General features: G+C 41.3%; 1 long non-coding RNA gene across 31 annotated transcripts in view; it reads left to right on the plus strand.

The window, feature by feature from the left end:
• LOC147027693 (uncharacterized) overlaps positions 1-17176 on the plus strand; it is a 198979-nt gene extending 181803 nt beyond the window's left edge. For 25 of the 31 annotated variants that reach the window (XR_015057206.1, XR_015057212.1, XR_015057188.1 and 22 more), the window contains one exon: positions 15657-17176. This is a non-coding gene — a long non-coding RNA (uncharacterized LOC147027693). Of the gene's footprint in view, positions 1-15271; positions 15363-15656 lie in introns of all 31 variants that reach the window. The other 6 variants (XR_015057194.1, XR_015057197.1, XR_015057193.1 and 3 more) reach the window with 1 other exon arrangement.
• The last annotated feature ends 324 nt before the right edge of the window (positions 17177-17500 follow it).

The raw sequence follows: 17500 nt of genomic DNA on the forward strand, positions 1-17500 counted from the left end.
ACCTGGGGAACTGGTTCATCAAGTCTGCCACAAGAAATATACCAGCCAACAACAAATAGTTAAAGAAGAAGAGCAAGTCGACAGGCATGTGTGACTACAATCAGCTGATGACGAGGAGTTCCATTATGACAGAGACTGTCTGTTCTGTGGGAGGTTAGCGCATGTTGGGACCAAGAGGAAGAGTTCTGATTGGACTGTATTCCCAGTGAGGACAGTTTTGAGTTCAAGGATATGCTGTTGAAATTTTGCAATGAAAGAGGAGATGCCTGGGCAGTCATAGTGAAAGCTCGTGTGTTGCATGTGCATGACCTGCATGCTGCAGATGCAGTGTATCACCAAGTGTGCAGCATAAATTTCCGTACCAAGAAGCAAATGCCAGCAGCTCATCAAACCAGCGAAACTGAGGTAAAGAAAACAAAACTGGTTCGGCCACAAGACGAAGAAAGATTTAATGCCTTTCTGGAAGTTGCGAACGCCAGTGCTAGTAGATGCCATCTGGGTCCTCCTCACACCTGACCTTTCAGGGATCACAGGCCAGGTTCAGTACGTGCTGGATGGTGGAGCACTTGTTCAGCGCATCCCATGGACACGTGGATCCACATACAATAACATCTGCAGGTTGTACACTGAGTATGACACAAGAAAGTATGGGGAGGCAATTGTCGTTTTCAATGGTTATGAGGGTACATCCACCAAGGACATGCATGACACACCAGAGACGAGCAGGTAGGAGGACTAGAGCAACTGTGACTTTTGATGAGGGCATGCCTGTTACAATGAGGAAAGACGAGTTCCTCGCAAACAACAGAAACAAGCAACAGTTCATCAACATACTCAGTGGCCAACTGCAGAAGAAGAACTGTCAGACTATCATGCTTCAGGCGATGCTGATCTCCTCAGAGTGCAGAAAGCAGTGGAGTCTTCAACCACAACAAACACTGTGCTCATCGGTAATGATACAGATCTGCTCATGCTCCTTATCTACCATACCAAGCTCCAGTCACATGACCTCTTCTTCCAACCTGAGCCAAAGAAGAGCACAAATAACCCACGTGTCTGGTACATCAAGGCTCTCAAGCAGCAACTGGGTACCAGTGTGTGCACTCACATTCTCTTCATCCACGCAATCCTTGGGTGTGATACTACATCATGCCTGTATGGCATTGATAAAGGAGCCGCCCTCAAGAAATTCACATCCAGTGATGACTTCCGTGAGCAAGCTACAGTGTTTGACACACCGTCAGCTTCCACAGCAGATGTTATGGCAGCAGGGGAGAATGCTTTGGTCTGCCTGTACAATGGTAAGCTTGGGGAGGGACTCAACTCACTACGACACAAGCACTTTTGTGAGAAGGTGGCGACTAGAACTTCTTATGTACAGCTACAGAGCCTACCACCTACCTCTGCAGCAGCAAAGTACCACAGTCTATGCGTGTACTACCAGGTGCATCAGTGGACGGGAACCGTGGATGAACTCCTGCCGCCAGACTGAGGATGGAAAGAAAGTGATGGGGGGCTCATCCCTGTCCAAACTGACTTACCACCAGCTCCCCAGGAACTCCTGCAGGTTATCAGATGCAGCTGCAAGACAGATTGCAGCAGCCTAAGGTGCACATGCAAGAAGCATGACATTGAGTGCTCTGTTGCATGTAGCAAATGCAAAGGATCAGGGTGTGCAAATTCATTTCAGACTGAATGTGATGATGATGACGACGACGAACCAGTGGTTGAGTAACCAGACAACCTGAAATATTATGTTGCCTTATATAGTATAATAGTGCTGTTAATTTAAAATAATGTCTTCAGAAACACATGACTTTTTATCTTTGCACATTATTAGTTGTGTTGAACATCAGTGCATGCACTATTAAAGTATATATGCCAGGCCATAATAAATGGATTTAAATCATTTTGAGATCTTATCTGAAGGCACGGGTCATCTCAATAATAAAACCAGACTATCTTCCTATGGAAATATGTGTTTAGTATTACATATATAGTTAGAGCGTTGCTTAATATCCCATTATAAAGGAGCAAAAAGTGGTACCAGAGTACGGTTAAGAAACATTTTTGGAAAAATAAAATTAAATTAAATTAAATTTAAAAAAATGAAAAAAAATTTAATTTATAAAAAAAAAATTTTTTCCACCACTTGGATTAATTCGGACTTTCTATGTGTTATAGAGGACATATTTATGAGTAATGAACAGTTGTCAGATTTTCTGTTGCAATTTGTGTGAGGTTCAGTCCTTATTTGTCATATAATGCCTGGACTAATAGGTAACATTACATTGAAGCCAACTTTGAAAGTGTCGTAATGTTAAAATATGAAATTGATGATATGGGCATGTTAAATCCTTAACTTTTACTAATGTGAAAGGTGAGCTTGCTTCTTCTTTGTCAGCTTATCCAATCATGGTTCAATTGAGGACAGTGCCACACACAATGGAGAATGAATATCCACACTATTCCTGTACTTTGTCTTCATGATGCTCATGGTTGAGAAGCCAGTCTCGCAGAGGTAGCTTTTTGAAGGAAATGTGAGAAGAGTTTTCAGAGCAATTTCAGTAAGCTCAGGATATTCTGCTTTCACTTTTATCCAAAAAGAAGCAAGTGCTGTTGTAGTTTCGAAACTCCTCTTCAATCCTTCGTCAGCAGACAGCTTCAACAATTTATCCTCCATCGTGACACCTAAGTCATCTCTCAATGGCATAAATGGATTTCAGATCCATTAATTCCCTTTCCATGGATCTTGTTCTTCTGGAAAGTAATGCTGAAAACGTTCTGCAAATTTCGTTCAATGTTCTCTGTTGACATTTCGTGGAGATGTAACATTAAGGTCTTCTCCTGCATCAGCGATGACTGCCGCTAATTGGTGAAACATATCATAACAATCTCTTGACACTCGACCATTCCATGCTTCTAGCTTTCGTTTTTGTCCGTCGATCTTGTCTGCCATTGTAAAACACGAAGCCATCCTTCCCTTCATGGAGGTGTTGAGATCATTAAAGATGACAAAGATATCAGCCAAATAAGCCAGCTTGGCTAGCCAATTCACATCTCGGAACAATTGTGACCAGCTTGTTTTTTTGTCCTGAAGAAACTCGGCCAGTTCGTTTCGTAGTTCAAATACTCTTGACAGGACTTTCCCCTTGATAACCAATGTACATCGGCATGCAATAGGAGCTGTTTATGATCAACTCCCATATCATCACATAATGCAGCAAATAGTCTCGAATTTAGAGCATTTGCCTTTACATGATTCACAATTTTTACAACCTCGCTGAGCACACTGTTTAGTTCTGTTGACTTTTTTTGTTGCAAGACTTTCTCGGTGAAGGAAGCAGTGTGTTGATTTGCATTGTGGGGCAAGCGCCTTGATCTGGGTAACCACTCCTGAATGCCGTCCTATCATTCCGGCAGCGCCATCAGAACATACGCCGACGCAAAACTTCATATCCAACCCACATTTGTTCACGATGTAGTCGCTCACAGTCTTGAACACTTCAGAACTAGTTGTTTTTGTTGGTAGTGAAGCAGAGAAAAAAAAAACTCTTCCTCAAATCACCCTCATGGTTAAAGTGCACATACATAATCAGAATTGACATATTAGCAATGTCTGTACATTCATCAAGCTGCAAAGAAAAGTACTTTGCTAACTTAATCTGTCCTATGAGTTGATCTTCCATATCCTGAGCCAGATCGTGAATTCGTCAAGCTATAGTGTCATTTGAAAGTGGCACCTGAGCCACTTTCCTTGCAGTCGCCTCACCCAGCATTTCCATGCAGACATCTTTAATACAGCCTATCACTAGCGTCTCATCGACTGTGTATGGCTTTTTAGCCTTAGCAACTCGAAGTGCTACTTTATAAGAAGCCCGCAAAGCACAAGTATTTATGTGTGATACTTCAAAGATCTAATTCTGATGGCCTTTTAAATCACCATGCTTTCTTTCAAAGAACTCTTTTGACTTTGAACTCATTTCTTTATGTTTTGTATTTAAATGCCTCTTGAGGTTTGATGGCTTCATTGAGTCGTTAGCCAACACATCCCCACAATTAACACAATGCGGTTTTGGCACTCCCCCATCATTCGTGGCTACAAAACCGAATTGAATGTATGAGGAGTCATATTTCCGAGTAAAGCTAGTACGAATTATTTTTGCTGGCAATACTTTAGCTTCATTTACATCGCCGTCATCTGAGTCAGAATTATTTGTGTGGTCGGCAACCGGATTTCTCGGCTTGATAAACATGTTCATTGGGTTTCGCTTCGCCATCTGTAAATTAGAGATAAAAATAATTTATATAAATTCCATAACCCTGGAATGATGGACTGAAATAATGCTTATTTGTAATATTTGAGCTAATATTTGAACTGCATATAGTATAATCAGTGCAAATAGAATATAAACCAGAGAGTTGGTGTCAAAGCCTCCCAATGCTCGCCTGTTTATACATTTATCGTTTTTAAAAGACTCGTCTAATTATTAATATTTTTTATAAAGCATTGCAGTGAAGTCTGATCCAAATAATTTTAAAGCAATATATGTATTTGTATATTGTAATCAGTAACGAGCGCAAGTGAGCACAATATATGCCCGGACAAGAAGGTATATACAGAATTGTGCTACTACATGGAAAACAGCATCCTGGTTGCCATGGAAACCACTTTAGATGACGAGCGTATGTCGCAACACACCGTCTCCACAGTCTGTACCAATGTACCAGATATGAAACGTGAAAGTTGAAAACTTTGGGAGTTAGAGTGCGGACACGAACGGATGGAAAACAGCATCCTGGTTGCCATGGCAACCACTTTAGATGATAAATGTATGTCGCGACACACCGTCTCCACAGTCTGTACTTATGTACCAAATATGATACGTGAAAGTTGAAAACTTTGGGAGTTAGAGTGCGGACACGAACGGACAGACAGACAGTCAGACAGACAGACAGACGGACGGACGGACGACCGGAATCACATAATACGCCCTGATATATATATATATATATATATATATATATATATATATATATATATATATATATATATATATATATATATATATCGGGCGTATAAAAAATAGTGTGGCATATAAAAACATTAGAAAGGAAAAAATAACTTGCACCAAAAACTTTCACATTTTCACGCTCACGCCGGGGGTATCGCTATAGCTCTCTGTTCTTCGAACAGGCGAGCTAAAAATGAACAATACAATAAAATTCTAAACAAAAGATGATTAAACAACCTCTAGTGATAATAGCTTCAAGAATCAATATTTCCATTAAACCTATGTTATTTTCCAACCTTTACCTGAGTCCCACAGTCAATGCGTGCGAAATTATAATGAGATACCAAGAGTCCCGATTGGACAGGTCCTTAATGGGTCCGCCCCTTTCTTGGTGGGTTTCAGCCAGGCCGGGAAAGCCCGCCCACCCCACGCATGTTTGAGGAAGGTGAACGGTGGTACAGCCAAGAAGAAATTGGAACGTTTGGGGAAGCCGAGGAACTGGAACTGCTGCAAGATTTTGCCTCGGAAACACGAGGCTCCAGAGACGCAGGTGGACAGTGGATCGTGATGGGGGATGGGATATAAAGATTTATTACCCTAACTAAAAAAAACATCGCAATGCACCCCAGTGTCTTCCCACGAAACGCAAGGAAGGGATCTGTCTACACATATACTTAACGGCATAACTGACTTTGGGACAACTGTATGTTTGGATGCTTATGGTTCCTAGCACAGTAACACATGAATAACTTAACTACTGTTGGTATTAGGAGTTTGTTTTAAGCAGTTTTTCTCTAATATAAAGAAACAATACGAATATTTTAAAACTTTCATGACAACTGTACAGTTATAATTGCACCCATTTTGGCAAAACAAAAGAGCACCACCTGGCAACTCCGCTGAAATTCACATAATATTACCTTCACGTTCGGTTCTGGTATAACTTCCAACGTTAACAGACTTCTCTCTCTCTCGTATTTTGAATTTGTTTGCTTAAATATATTATTTTTCAAGATTTTATACATTTTCATTTTATACATTACATGTTATATATTATGATAATGTGAAACTGGAAACTCGCCGCGGACCGGCAGTCGATGACTCGCGTACCGGCACCGGTCCGCATACCACCACTTTAAGTAGCACAGATGTAAGGGACACATCGGCCATTTTGGAGTTAATGCCATATAGCACTATTTTAACCCTTACCCTATCATCCGAGCCTATCATCATATCATTAAAAAATGTCGCTTACATCACTCCTCCTTGAGGGGCCTCATATATATGTATAAAGTAGTAGTGTGTTTGTTTGTCCTCTTATAACTCGAGAACTACCCATCACAGAGCAAAACTAAAGGCATATTCAGAATTAGCACATCTCACAGGTACTACCGCACACCTTTGATGTTTATAAAACCGAAAAAAAATCGTCGTTTTTTTTTTTGGGGCCGTTTCAATTTTTCTGCCACAATTGATTGATTTTCCATGTCGCAACTTTTTTTAATCACAACCTGATCAAAATAAGACAAAGACAGACCAGTGGATGGACAGACCAGTGAACGTTTACAAAGTTTCTGATCAAAATTTGACTTTCTGATTTTAGATGCCCTGAAAACGGAAGAACTCCATCGGTCCCTTAGTGTGTTTTCGCTTAGCTGCAGCTGCCTTGGGACAACAGGAGACTGAAGAGGAGCAAAATGCCAAGCTAAATGAACAGGGACAGTGGCAACAGCAGCAGCGACAAAATGAGACTGAAGAGGAGCAATCAGCCAGGCTCAATGAACAAGTTCATCAGCAATAACAGTGGCGAGCAAATGAGACTGAGGAAGAGTGTGATGCAAGACTTGAGGCAATGTGTCACCGCACTGCAGAAGCACGAGCACTGGCCCGGGCAAAAGAGCACAACACTGCCAACAGGGTGGCATTCACGTATGACCCGGCTGAACCAACAACTCATGCAGTCGAATGGACCAAGTCTGCACCCACTGCTCTGCTTACAAGTTCAAAGGAGAGACCAAGGGTGTGTGCTGCAGCGATGGCAAGGTCGTCCTTGAGCCCTCTCCTGCCATTGCTCCCTTGCTGAAGGAACTTCTCTCAGGCGAAGGTCCCCTCAGCAAGCACTTCCTTGACAATATCTGGACGTATAATAGCAACCTTCGGGCACAAGGTAGCTGAAGTCCAGGGCTGGAACCCGAGCTTCCGGATTCAAGGTCAAGTGTTCCACCGCATTGGCAGCTTGCTCCCGCCTGAAGAGGGCCAGCCAAAGTTCCTACAGGTCTACTTCCTGGACTCACACACCAAGGAGCTGGCTGCCAGGAATCACAGCAGTCTCAAACCACACATCCTTGAAATGCTCACAAAGTGGTTTCACGAGAATAACCATCTGGTCCGTGAGCTTAAGACTGCAAGAGATGTACTTGCAGAAGGAAGCAACTCTGAAGAGTGCCAGATCATCATCAGAGAGAACAAGCGACTGCAAGGAGAGCTCACACGCTGCTAGAACGCTCAGTCTGCACCAGAAGTCACCATCCTAATGGACAATGAGCCAACAGAACCCAGTATATATATATATATATATATATATATATATATATATATATATATATATATATATATATATATATATATATATATATATATATATATATATATATATATACTGAAACGCAAAAGAAACTTACCATCTTTTAACCTTCAAATATCAACAATAACACTGTGTATAGTAAATGTGTGAACTTATTTGTGGACAATAGTGTCCTCACTGTCAGACAAAACGGTCACGGATGGTCACTTGAACCTTCAATGGTCACTTCATAGCACAGCTGTTGAACAGCCGTTTTGACTATCAGTGATTAGCCAAGGGATACGGGATGATTTTAATGAGCTGCACGTGATGTCTTGATATTGGCTTTAAAAAGGCCAGTGCAAAATGGGCATTTCAATCAACATGCCACGATTGTCAAGGGATCAACGGCAGTGTGCCTTGGGAATACTGCAAGGGGGATTGAGCTACCGTGAGGTGGCACGTCGCCTTGGCTGTTCACAGCAGACGATATCGGCCCTGGTGGACAGAGACACCCTCCACAACTCTGCAGATGACAGACCTAGATGAGGTAGGCCAAGAGTCACCACTGCACGGCAGGACAGGCAGATGGTCCTAAGGCCTCGGTCACATTTGCCACGGCGGCCGTGGGGTCTCCAAAATCTGCGGCCACTAGCAATTATACGGTGGCCGCAGTATTTCCACGGTCACAAAATGTGGCAGTCACATATGTTTTTATTTTTCGGGGAGCCGCACGACATATTTAGAAATCGTGGAGACCGAAAACGTGGGGGTGCCGTATGGTCTTTGATTTGATGTCGCACGGTGACCTTAGGGCGTCGCTGCGGCGGCCATAGAATTTTCAAGGTAGCCTCAAGGTGCCCGCAAGGCAACCGCAGGGGGACCCTAAGGCGAACGTGCGGCCAGTCGGACGGTAACGAGTGGGTATATATACCAGTTATTTTTTTACTGAAATAAAAATATACCAGTATATATAACTGAATATACTATAACTATAATATACCGTGGTGCCCCCAGAATCCGAACGCCCCATTGTTTGAACAAATTGGAATCCGAACAATTTTTTCGAGAAAATTTTCCCCTAAAAACCTAATACATTTTAAAAACCGAACACAACGTAGCGTTGATGTTTATTCACGTGTCTCCCCCACCTATTCGAGCCGCATTTTTGCGCTTTGTTCATTCAGTTCGTCGGTGGAAGTACTCGTGAAAGCACCTCTCGTGTGTCGATCGATACTTTAGGCCTCAGTCACATTTGCTCTACGGCGAGGATACGGCAGCCGTACGCCCTCTGAATTGACAGAAACGTGCGGCAGCCGCAGAGAAACTGAGGTGGCCTCAGAGTGGCCCTATGCCATATGGCTATATTTTACAGGTTATAAGGTCGCCGTGGAATTATAACGCGGTTATAACTTTTTTCATTTCTACATTCGCCGTAGAAATTCGACAAGCCGAAACAAAAGAACTGGTAAAAAAAAAAAATAATAATAATAACCCATTCATTGCCGTCCGTCTGGCTGCATGTTCGGCTTAGGGTCCCCCTGCAGTCCCCCTGCGGTCACCTTGCGGGCACCTTGCGTCTGCCTTGAAAATTCTATGGCCGCCGCAGGAACACCCTAAGGTCACCGTGCGACTTCAAATCAAAGACCGTATGGCACCCCCACGTTTTAGGTCTCCACGATTTATAAATACCCCGTGCGTCTGCCCGAAAAATAAAAACATATGTGACTGCTACATTGTGTGACCGTGGAAATACTGCGGCTGCTTTATAACTGCTAGTGCCCGTACATTTTGTAGACCCTCCAGCCGCCGAGCCAAATGTGACTAAGGCCTTACCTCGTGTTTTCACCTTCATTTGTGATGTTTGTTTTTTAAATCATCTTGTGTTTTAATTAATAACAAAAAAAAACAATCCGATCACGTGGTGTGACGGACTGTCGGGCAAGGATTGAATTTCACAGCAAAACCAGTTGTAATTTGGAATATCCATGATTACGTCAGCCCGATGCATTTGATGAAAGTGATTGTGGTTCTGCGGGCATCATGTTTGATGAGCTGCCCTGGGGGCAGCGCTCTCGCAGAGTGTGCGAGCGATCGGAACCCAGGACGGAGCTCGATCCTGTGTGGACCTTTGGATGAGGTGATTGTACCAGTCTACATACAATACACCACCACCGAAGGTCATTTACTCATCTTATTTTACCTTAAACATGGGAAATTTCATTTTCAAGTGTCTTGAAAGTGGGTTTTCTTTGGGTCCACGAACGGATTAATTCACTCCATTATTTTTTATTGGGAAAATATTTTTTGAATCCGAACTTTTTGCAATCCGAACAGCCTCCTGGAACAAATTAAATTCGGATTCTGGGGGCACCACGGTATAGGCAAACACCTATACTCCGATCTCTAGCGGTAGTACACGGTGGACGCACGGTTGACACAGACTGCCACGGAGGTTGTACGTAGGTGCATGGCGGGCGTAGGGGAACCGTGCGTCAGCCCTGCGTTGCTCGCAGGTAGTCATACAGACCGCAAGGCCACCGTACGGCGACCGTGGAAATAGTGCGGCCGCCGTAATTTTTTGGGGGTTGGGAAAATTCATTTTTCATTGAGAAGAGCTTACGGCAGCCGCACGAATAACGCAAGCCCACCGTACGCCCTACGTAGGTCGACGTGGAATACATCTACGTCATCGCTTGGCTTGTCGAATTGCTACGGCAAACGTAGAAATGAAAAAAAGTTATAACTCTGCGCTATAATTTCACGGCGCCCCTACGGCCTGTAAAATATAGCCAAACGGCGTAGGGCTTCCCTAAGGCCACCTCAGTTTCTCTGCGGCCGCCGCACGTTTCTGTCAATTCAGAGGGCGTACGGCCGCCGTATCCTCGCCGTAGAGCAAATGTGACCTAGGCTTAAGTCAGATGGCTTCAGACATTGAGGACTGAGTGGGACAGAATCCAGCAGCAATCCATCCAAAGACTGGTAGACAGTATGCGCCAACGATGCACTGCCTGTATCCAAAACAATGGTGGTCACACACGCTATTGAAAGGGGACTGACATTGCACCCTGTGCTGTTCTGTACTGTAGAACAAACTTATGAGGTGGTGTATCTTGATCAAAAACGTGACATGTCATCAATAAAATGCCAATGTTTCAATTAGCAATTGTTGGTTTGTTTTATTTTGAACTGTTACAATTTTATTACATCTCAAACAAGTGGTAAGTTTATTTTGCGTTTCAATATATATATATATATATGTATATGTATATATATATATATATATATATATATATATATATATATATGTATATGTATATATATATATATATATATATATATATATATGTATATGTGTATTTGAGAATGGCCTAGAGGTATTCACGCTTGCTTCTGAGTTGTCAAGCCTGAGTTTGAATCCCATCCCCAGTTATAAATTGATATCCCAATGTTTCACAGGAAGTGTGATTCATCATTGTTTGTGCCGTCCCTTGGATGGACGTTAGAAACGTGTGTCGCATCTGCCAGCATCCGTTAATGCATGTTAAAGATTCAACTGTCCTTCACGCAGAGTTAGCGGGTTATTGCCGGCACCCTGAACAAATTCCAAATTCTTTCCCTAACTACTGCTGGGGAAGGCAATGACAAACTACCCAGTTATAACCATGGCCAAGAAACTGCTTTGGCAAGCTATAACTGCTCAAAGTATCGCTTTAAGGAACTGTCTTGTGTTATCCGTGTTCCTTCGTTTTCACACCAACTCGTCATTTCGCACTGACTGTGCGATTATGTGTTGTGACTTCAACAACAATGCTTACATAATGCCCTTCCCAAAAGCTGATCGGTTGATTTAAAAGACCATTTCATTTGCCATGGCCTGTCGCCTCATGCTTCGTAAAGTGTAAGTTTTTTCAAATGACTGCATGGAGTCAAAAATTTCTGCTGAACGTTGAAACAAGAGAACTATTGTTGCACGCCCACCGTATATTTGTTCATATTAAAATTGCAAGATGTTTTATGCTGTAGCATGTCGGTTTGGAATGTTTATTGTGTAAACAAATGTGGTGTAATCATGATGCCACTCCCCTCCCCCCTCACCTCCACTTAACTTAGCCCTTAAGCTCAGTACATGCCACTTATCCCCCCCTCTTGCTCTTATTTCCTCCCAAACTGATCTCTCCCCCCCTGCCCCCCCCCATTCCTCTCACATCCGCCTAACCTCATGTCTCCAATCATCCTCTTTTTTTAAATTTTTATTTCCTTCAATTTAGTTTCACCCCTTATTTTTGTGATAAATATATGGTCCTTAACAATGAAAAGCTTTTATAACATCAACTGGTTCATTTGGGTTTTCATTATTTTGATAATCTTACACAATTTTTAAAAATAATCTGAAATGAAATCATTATAATATGTATTCAATTTACGTTCAACAAATACCCGAACACATTGGAGTATTATATAAATAATTATTCTAAGGATCACTGAAAAATCAAAGATGGTGCCTCCCTCCTCCCCATCCCCTCAAAAAAGTAAGATATAAACAAGGTTTGTTTGTTGGCGGATGCATATTGGACCGGGAGTCAATGATGAGACGATCAGCTTGCACGCATGTCCCATTTTCTGAAAGCTTTGGTTATACTATTGATGTCGTGTCTCCTGTAGGTTAGGGCAGGCATTTGGAATTTGACCACGGTGATAGGAGAAGGTGATAACTTGCCTACTCTTCATCAAAAGACACCATGGGATCTTTAACATCCGCAAACTAATCGTCACCTTCAAATCAAAAGGTTCTATCTGACAATTGAACCTATGTTCGCTAGAACCTTTTGATTCTAAGGTGACGTAATGCTTGGACAATGGGATATCCGACTTAAAGTCCATCCGATGGACGGCACATTCAGTAATGAAACACTTTGCCTGCGAAGTACCAATCCGACAGTTTACAATCGGGCCAATAATCTAACTCGGATTAGATAGTTCAAAGGTCAGTGTGCTACCTCTGCACCATCGTAATAGAAACAAGCATGGTTAACCTTGAGGGTTTTTACAAAGCACTGTCGTTTGTGATTGGATTGACTGGCACAAGGGATCTAGGCACATCTTCGCCAACACCTTAAATAAATTCCAAATTTCTGCCCAAACAAGCTCTTCTCAAACATAAGACCTGGCCACCTTGTTCATTAAAGACTTGGGCCAATCTACCTCCTGTGGGCTGACCCTCGAGGAAGGTGCGACTAATTGGGGCCTTCATCATAATTTATAAACCAGATACTTATCTTAATTAGTTCTCTAGCTTATATTAACTTAAAGAAGACATTAGTGCAAAGCAGGCACACAGCCACTTTTAACTGAAATTCTTCATGTACTCACCAGAAAAGTACTCGGCCACGGCATCTCTCACTCAGCACCAAGAGATGGAACAATTATACAAGGTCACGTAGACATGTATATGGCACATTCAAAATGTTCTTAGAATGAGATACTCACAATAGTGCAGGACATGCCAAAGAAACGTTAAATGAGGTGTACGTGTAAGTTAGAAATTACATTTTTAACAAATTGCATCCATTCTCTGAATAATTATATGCACTCGTATATTGAAGAATATAAACCAGTGGTGTCTTGCACTCTTGTAAGTCTCATTTGCAGAACATTTTGACCACCATTCCTTCACCATCCAATCACCGCCATACCACTTCAGCTGTAAGCTGGCCGATGTTCGATTGGTGGTTGATTTTACATGCAAACAACATTCCTTGCTGAGCTAATCTCAAATTATCAACCTCTTGGAAATTTGTTTACTTGATGTATAAAAAATATGAACTATATACCATTTACATACTTAGAACTGTATACATAGCAATTTCTGGGAAAAGGTGATAAAGATGGAGGAAAGTCAGTTTCTGTCAGGATTAGGTGTGCCGTAGGTGTATGAAGGCTATTAGCCAGCCAAATAACAGAACGCGGAGTGCTGTTGGGTGTAGGTATGTCCATGTGCATTGTTGCAGAACATTTTTGGTTTGGTGCAGCTGCAGCGACGTCACATCACAATTGGTGCCACGAATGCCCATGGCACCCTATATTAGTCATCTCTCTGCGCCAAAGATGTACTCCAGCAACCCATGAATGACGTCATAATGCACCGTCATAATGCACCGGCTGTTGTTTTATTTACCCAGCTATAAATACAGTGGCTGATTGCTATTCTGGGCTGCGTGCAAGAAAGCCTGCTGTTGTGGCTCAGAACACAAAATGTTGCAATGTGCTCCAACACACTCGCAGCAGCTGGCAGAGCAATGGGAACGTCTCTTTTTCATGGATATGCAAATGTTGCTTCAACATTAATGGTGGTGCTGACGCATGATTGCAGTGAGGTGTAGTATGAGAATATGCAACTACCATGAGAACATCGTGCAAAGGCCTGACCAGGTGGTGATGTTGAAATATGGGAAGGAATTTATCATGATCACAAGACTCATGATATGTTCCTGTGAAGGCATACTGCTGCCACTGGTGTTCTATGGATCACCATCTTGTCCTGGTTCAATAGGATAATGTCCAGCCTCATACATATGTACATGCACATCAGCATCGGATTATCATGCTTTTCTGGCCAGCTCGGTTTCCCGACATATTCTAAAGTGAGGTCAAGAAACGTTTCACAAGGAACTCACCTTGACGTTGCAAACAGCGATAAAATTATTCAAGCATTGCAAGTACATGAAATCTAGAGAATGTTAGAAAAGGGCAATCTACATATTACACACACTAAGATGGTGGTGGCCCTCCTTCCTAATACCTAAAACTCTTTCTTTAATATCCCATTCTCTCCCCCTCTCCTTCCTTTTCTCAAAATTCCTCTTGCCTACGTAATATGTAGATGGTGCTAAAGTGTGCATTATCATACTCATGATAACTGTACATCAGATTTAAGGACTTTCTTCAATTTACAATCTATTTCCCTTTGAGCCTGTGTTGGGGTTAGATCTTTGAGCCCATGATCGTTTATTGATATGCAATAAAATTAACATTGACCGAATGTGTGAGAAAAAACGAAACTGATAAGTTTGATGTTCAGAAATTAAATCATCTGGCAATTGCAAAACATTACTTTGATTTAGTATTTAAATAAGTTCAAATAAAAGCAAAATTCAGGCAGGTATAATGTACATCTTGCCAATTAAGTCATTAGTTTGTCATGTTCAGATAAATGACTTTTTATGGAGGTCACACGTAAAGTTGTTTTGCCATTACATCTTTCTTGATAACCAAGAGCAGTTCACTGTACACCTGATGTCAAGAACTACAATTACTCAAGAGTTCATGGAAAACCTTACCCCACATAGTCCTTAGAAACAGTGAAATGGGTGGGGTCTGCAAGTGGCAAATTTCATTGGTGGAGATGACGTAAAATGCCACAATATTTTGTCCAAGTACTGCTAAACAGAAGGGTTTTGAAAGTGCCAAGAAGGTGATTTGTGTTCTACAGTGTTCAGGAATATAATTAAATTGAAATAAAATAAATATTTTAAAGGTTGTAAAAAATTTTTTCACAGGTTTACCACCGTCTTATACACCACCTTACTTAACACATTACATTAGTTATTCATGCTTGTTGTTTGTGTCCTTTATGACATCGTCAAAAACACTAAGTTAACTGTTTGAGATGATTTTTAATTTTGTTTTGCAGACAGGCAGACAGAGTAAAATAATTCACACTCCTCTCTTTGCATGCGTGATCGGGACAAATTCAAAGCCATTGAATTACTGCGAAACTACAGGTTCATTTTCCGATTCATTTTCAAAATATAAATTCAATTGAAATTATGTTGTTCCTCAATCATAAACTGACATTCGTTGACAGACAGAGACAAAAGTGAACAAATTGCTTCAACTCACTTTTGGCTTCATGTGTGTGGGGTAAAAAGACATCAGATGAGGACTCATTGAAATGAAACATTTTGTTGATTGCTAGGAAACATAAATAGTGCATAAGGTTAAAAAGAAAATGCAGAGAAAACGTGAACAAAGTATTATATATATATGCAATTTATAACCAAACTTTGTTTTTTCAGGTTTTGCATGTGGGGGTGAGGATACAACCAGACTGAGACTCATCTACAGAGTAGAAACAGAAGCTCCACAATCCATCACATCCATTGATATTCAAGATGGTGGCGAATGAGCAAGGATACCATATGCAGGAACTGATGAAACACTTCATAGCTGAAGCAACAATCAAGGCTGAAGTGACAACCATTGCTGCCATTGATCGATTCCATCAACTGCATTCGACGAACAATTTCTGGGACGTTCGTGAGAATACGTATGAACAGTGTCACCTATGTCAGAGAACCTCAAATGGATCATACACTTTTAACTGAAATTCTTCATGTACTCTCACCAGCAAACCACTATGCCACGGCATCTCTCACTCAACACCAACAGATGGAACAATTATACAAAGCCACATGGACATGTAGAAGGCACGCTCAAAATGTTCTTAGAATGAGATACTCATTCTAAAAACATTTGGCTGTGCAATAAGCATTGCCTGCACAATAAAAAAAATGCACATGGCATGCCTGCTACAACTGTACTCAAAGGAACCTGTACGTGTTGGTGAACCTGAAGCCTACGGATCACTGCTGCAATATCATATTTGCTTCCTTAATGGCAAAAATTAATTTTCACCATAGCGCACCTCCTGCTTCACAACATTCTCAAACAACAAACATGTATGCAGCTATTCATGAACTAACACAGTTATGATCATCATGCGGGACATGAAAGGTTTGGTGTATTCAGTTAACATCGAGCAATATACACAAAAAGTAAATGTTGATTCATCTCAATACCTTCAGTTGTATTTGTCACTGAAACACAATAAATGACCTCGATTAACTACCAAGTAATATATTATTCTGCAGCAGTGTAATATGAACTCGTAGATCATCGTACTTTACAGAGATGTTACTGGCTTCATTATGAGGTGGTTGAGAAATGTATGACCTTTGCATCCCTGAAGTTAATTTTAGAGTAGAGACATGCTGGGTATTGTTACAATCCACAGGGAGTGAACTGATATCGTTAAGGTATCCAAGAGTATTCATGGATCCTATTTGTTTTAATTTTAAGGCGTTGTCCTGTTAGTCTTTGCATCTTCTTTAAATACACAGGAATGAAATCATGACCATTTGACAGACCATTACATTCTAAATTTTAATTTGAAGTCCATTTTAATTATGTGGAAGAGTGGGGTTAGGAAAGGGGGGAGGGGGCATTGGAGGTTGTGGGATAGTATGAGTCCATAGCTATGAACTATGTTCAATACCAGCAGGTTTTGGTGAATGCTATGACATAACAGCTCTATTTGTGGCCTAACAAGTCCCAGGAGATGAAATATATTGAATGAGTACTTTGTCTCTTGCTTTGAAACTACTTCTGAGACCCAATCTGCTTCCACGAAGAATGTGCACTCTATGATAAATTTACTTTAAAATTTTGGCATGTATCATCTAGATTATAGACATATGATCTCCATTTTGATGTACTAAGCTGAATTAAAACCCAAAATAAATGTTATAGCTGTTAACGTTCTTCTTGTAAATTTCAGGGATCTGGAGACGTCACCATAAGCCTGAATGTTCACAGTAGCTGGAGGTAACTACTTCCTTCCGAAATGAATGAAAGAACAAACTTGCTTCTAGTACTCAACCCTACTGGTATCCTCCACAACTTGCTCATTTGTTCAAGAGCTATAAAGCAAATAAATATATCGGCCAAAATAAATCATCCATAATTTGAAGACACAACAGAAGATATGAGTTACAGTCAGAATCACGGAACGTTGTTCATGACGGAACTTCATGAAGACCCCATAATTGTACAGATTGACTTTGCATTAGCTTTGGACTTT

The sequence above is a fragment of the Eptatretus burgeri genome, chromosome 4, assembly GCF_056783735.1.
Source record: "Eptatretus burgeri isolate ZD-2024b chromosome 4, Ebu_testis_v1, whole genome shotgun sequence".
NCBI classification, from domain to species: domain Eukaryota; kingdom Metazoa; phylum Chordata; class Myxini; order Myxiniformes; family Myxinidae; genus Eptatretus; species Eptatretus burgeri.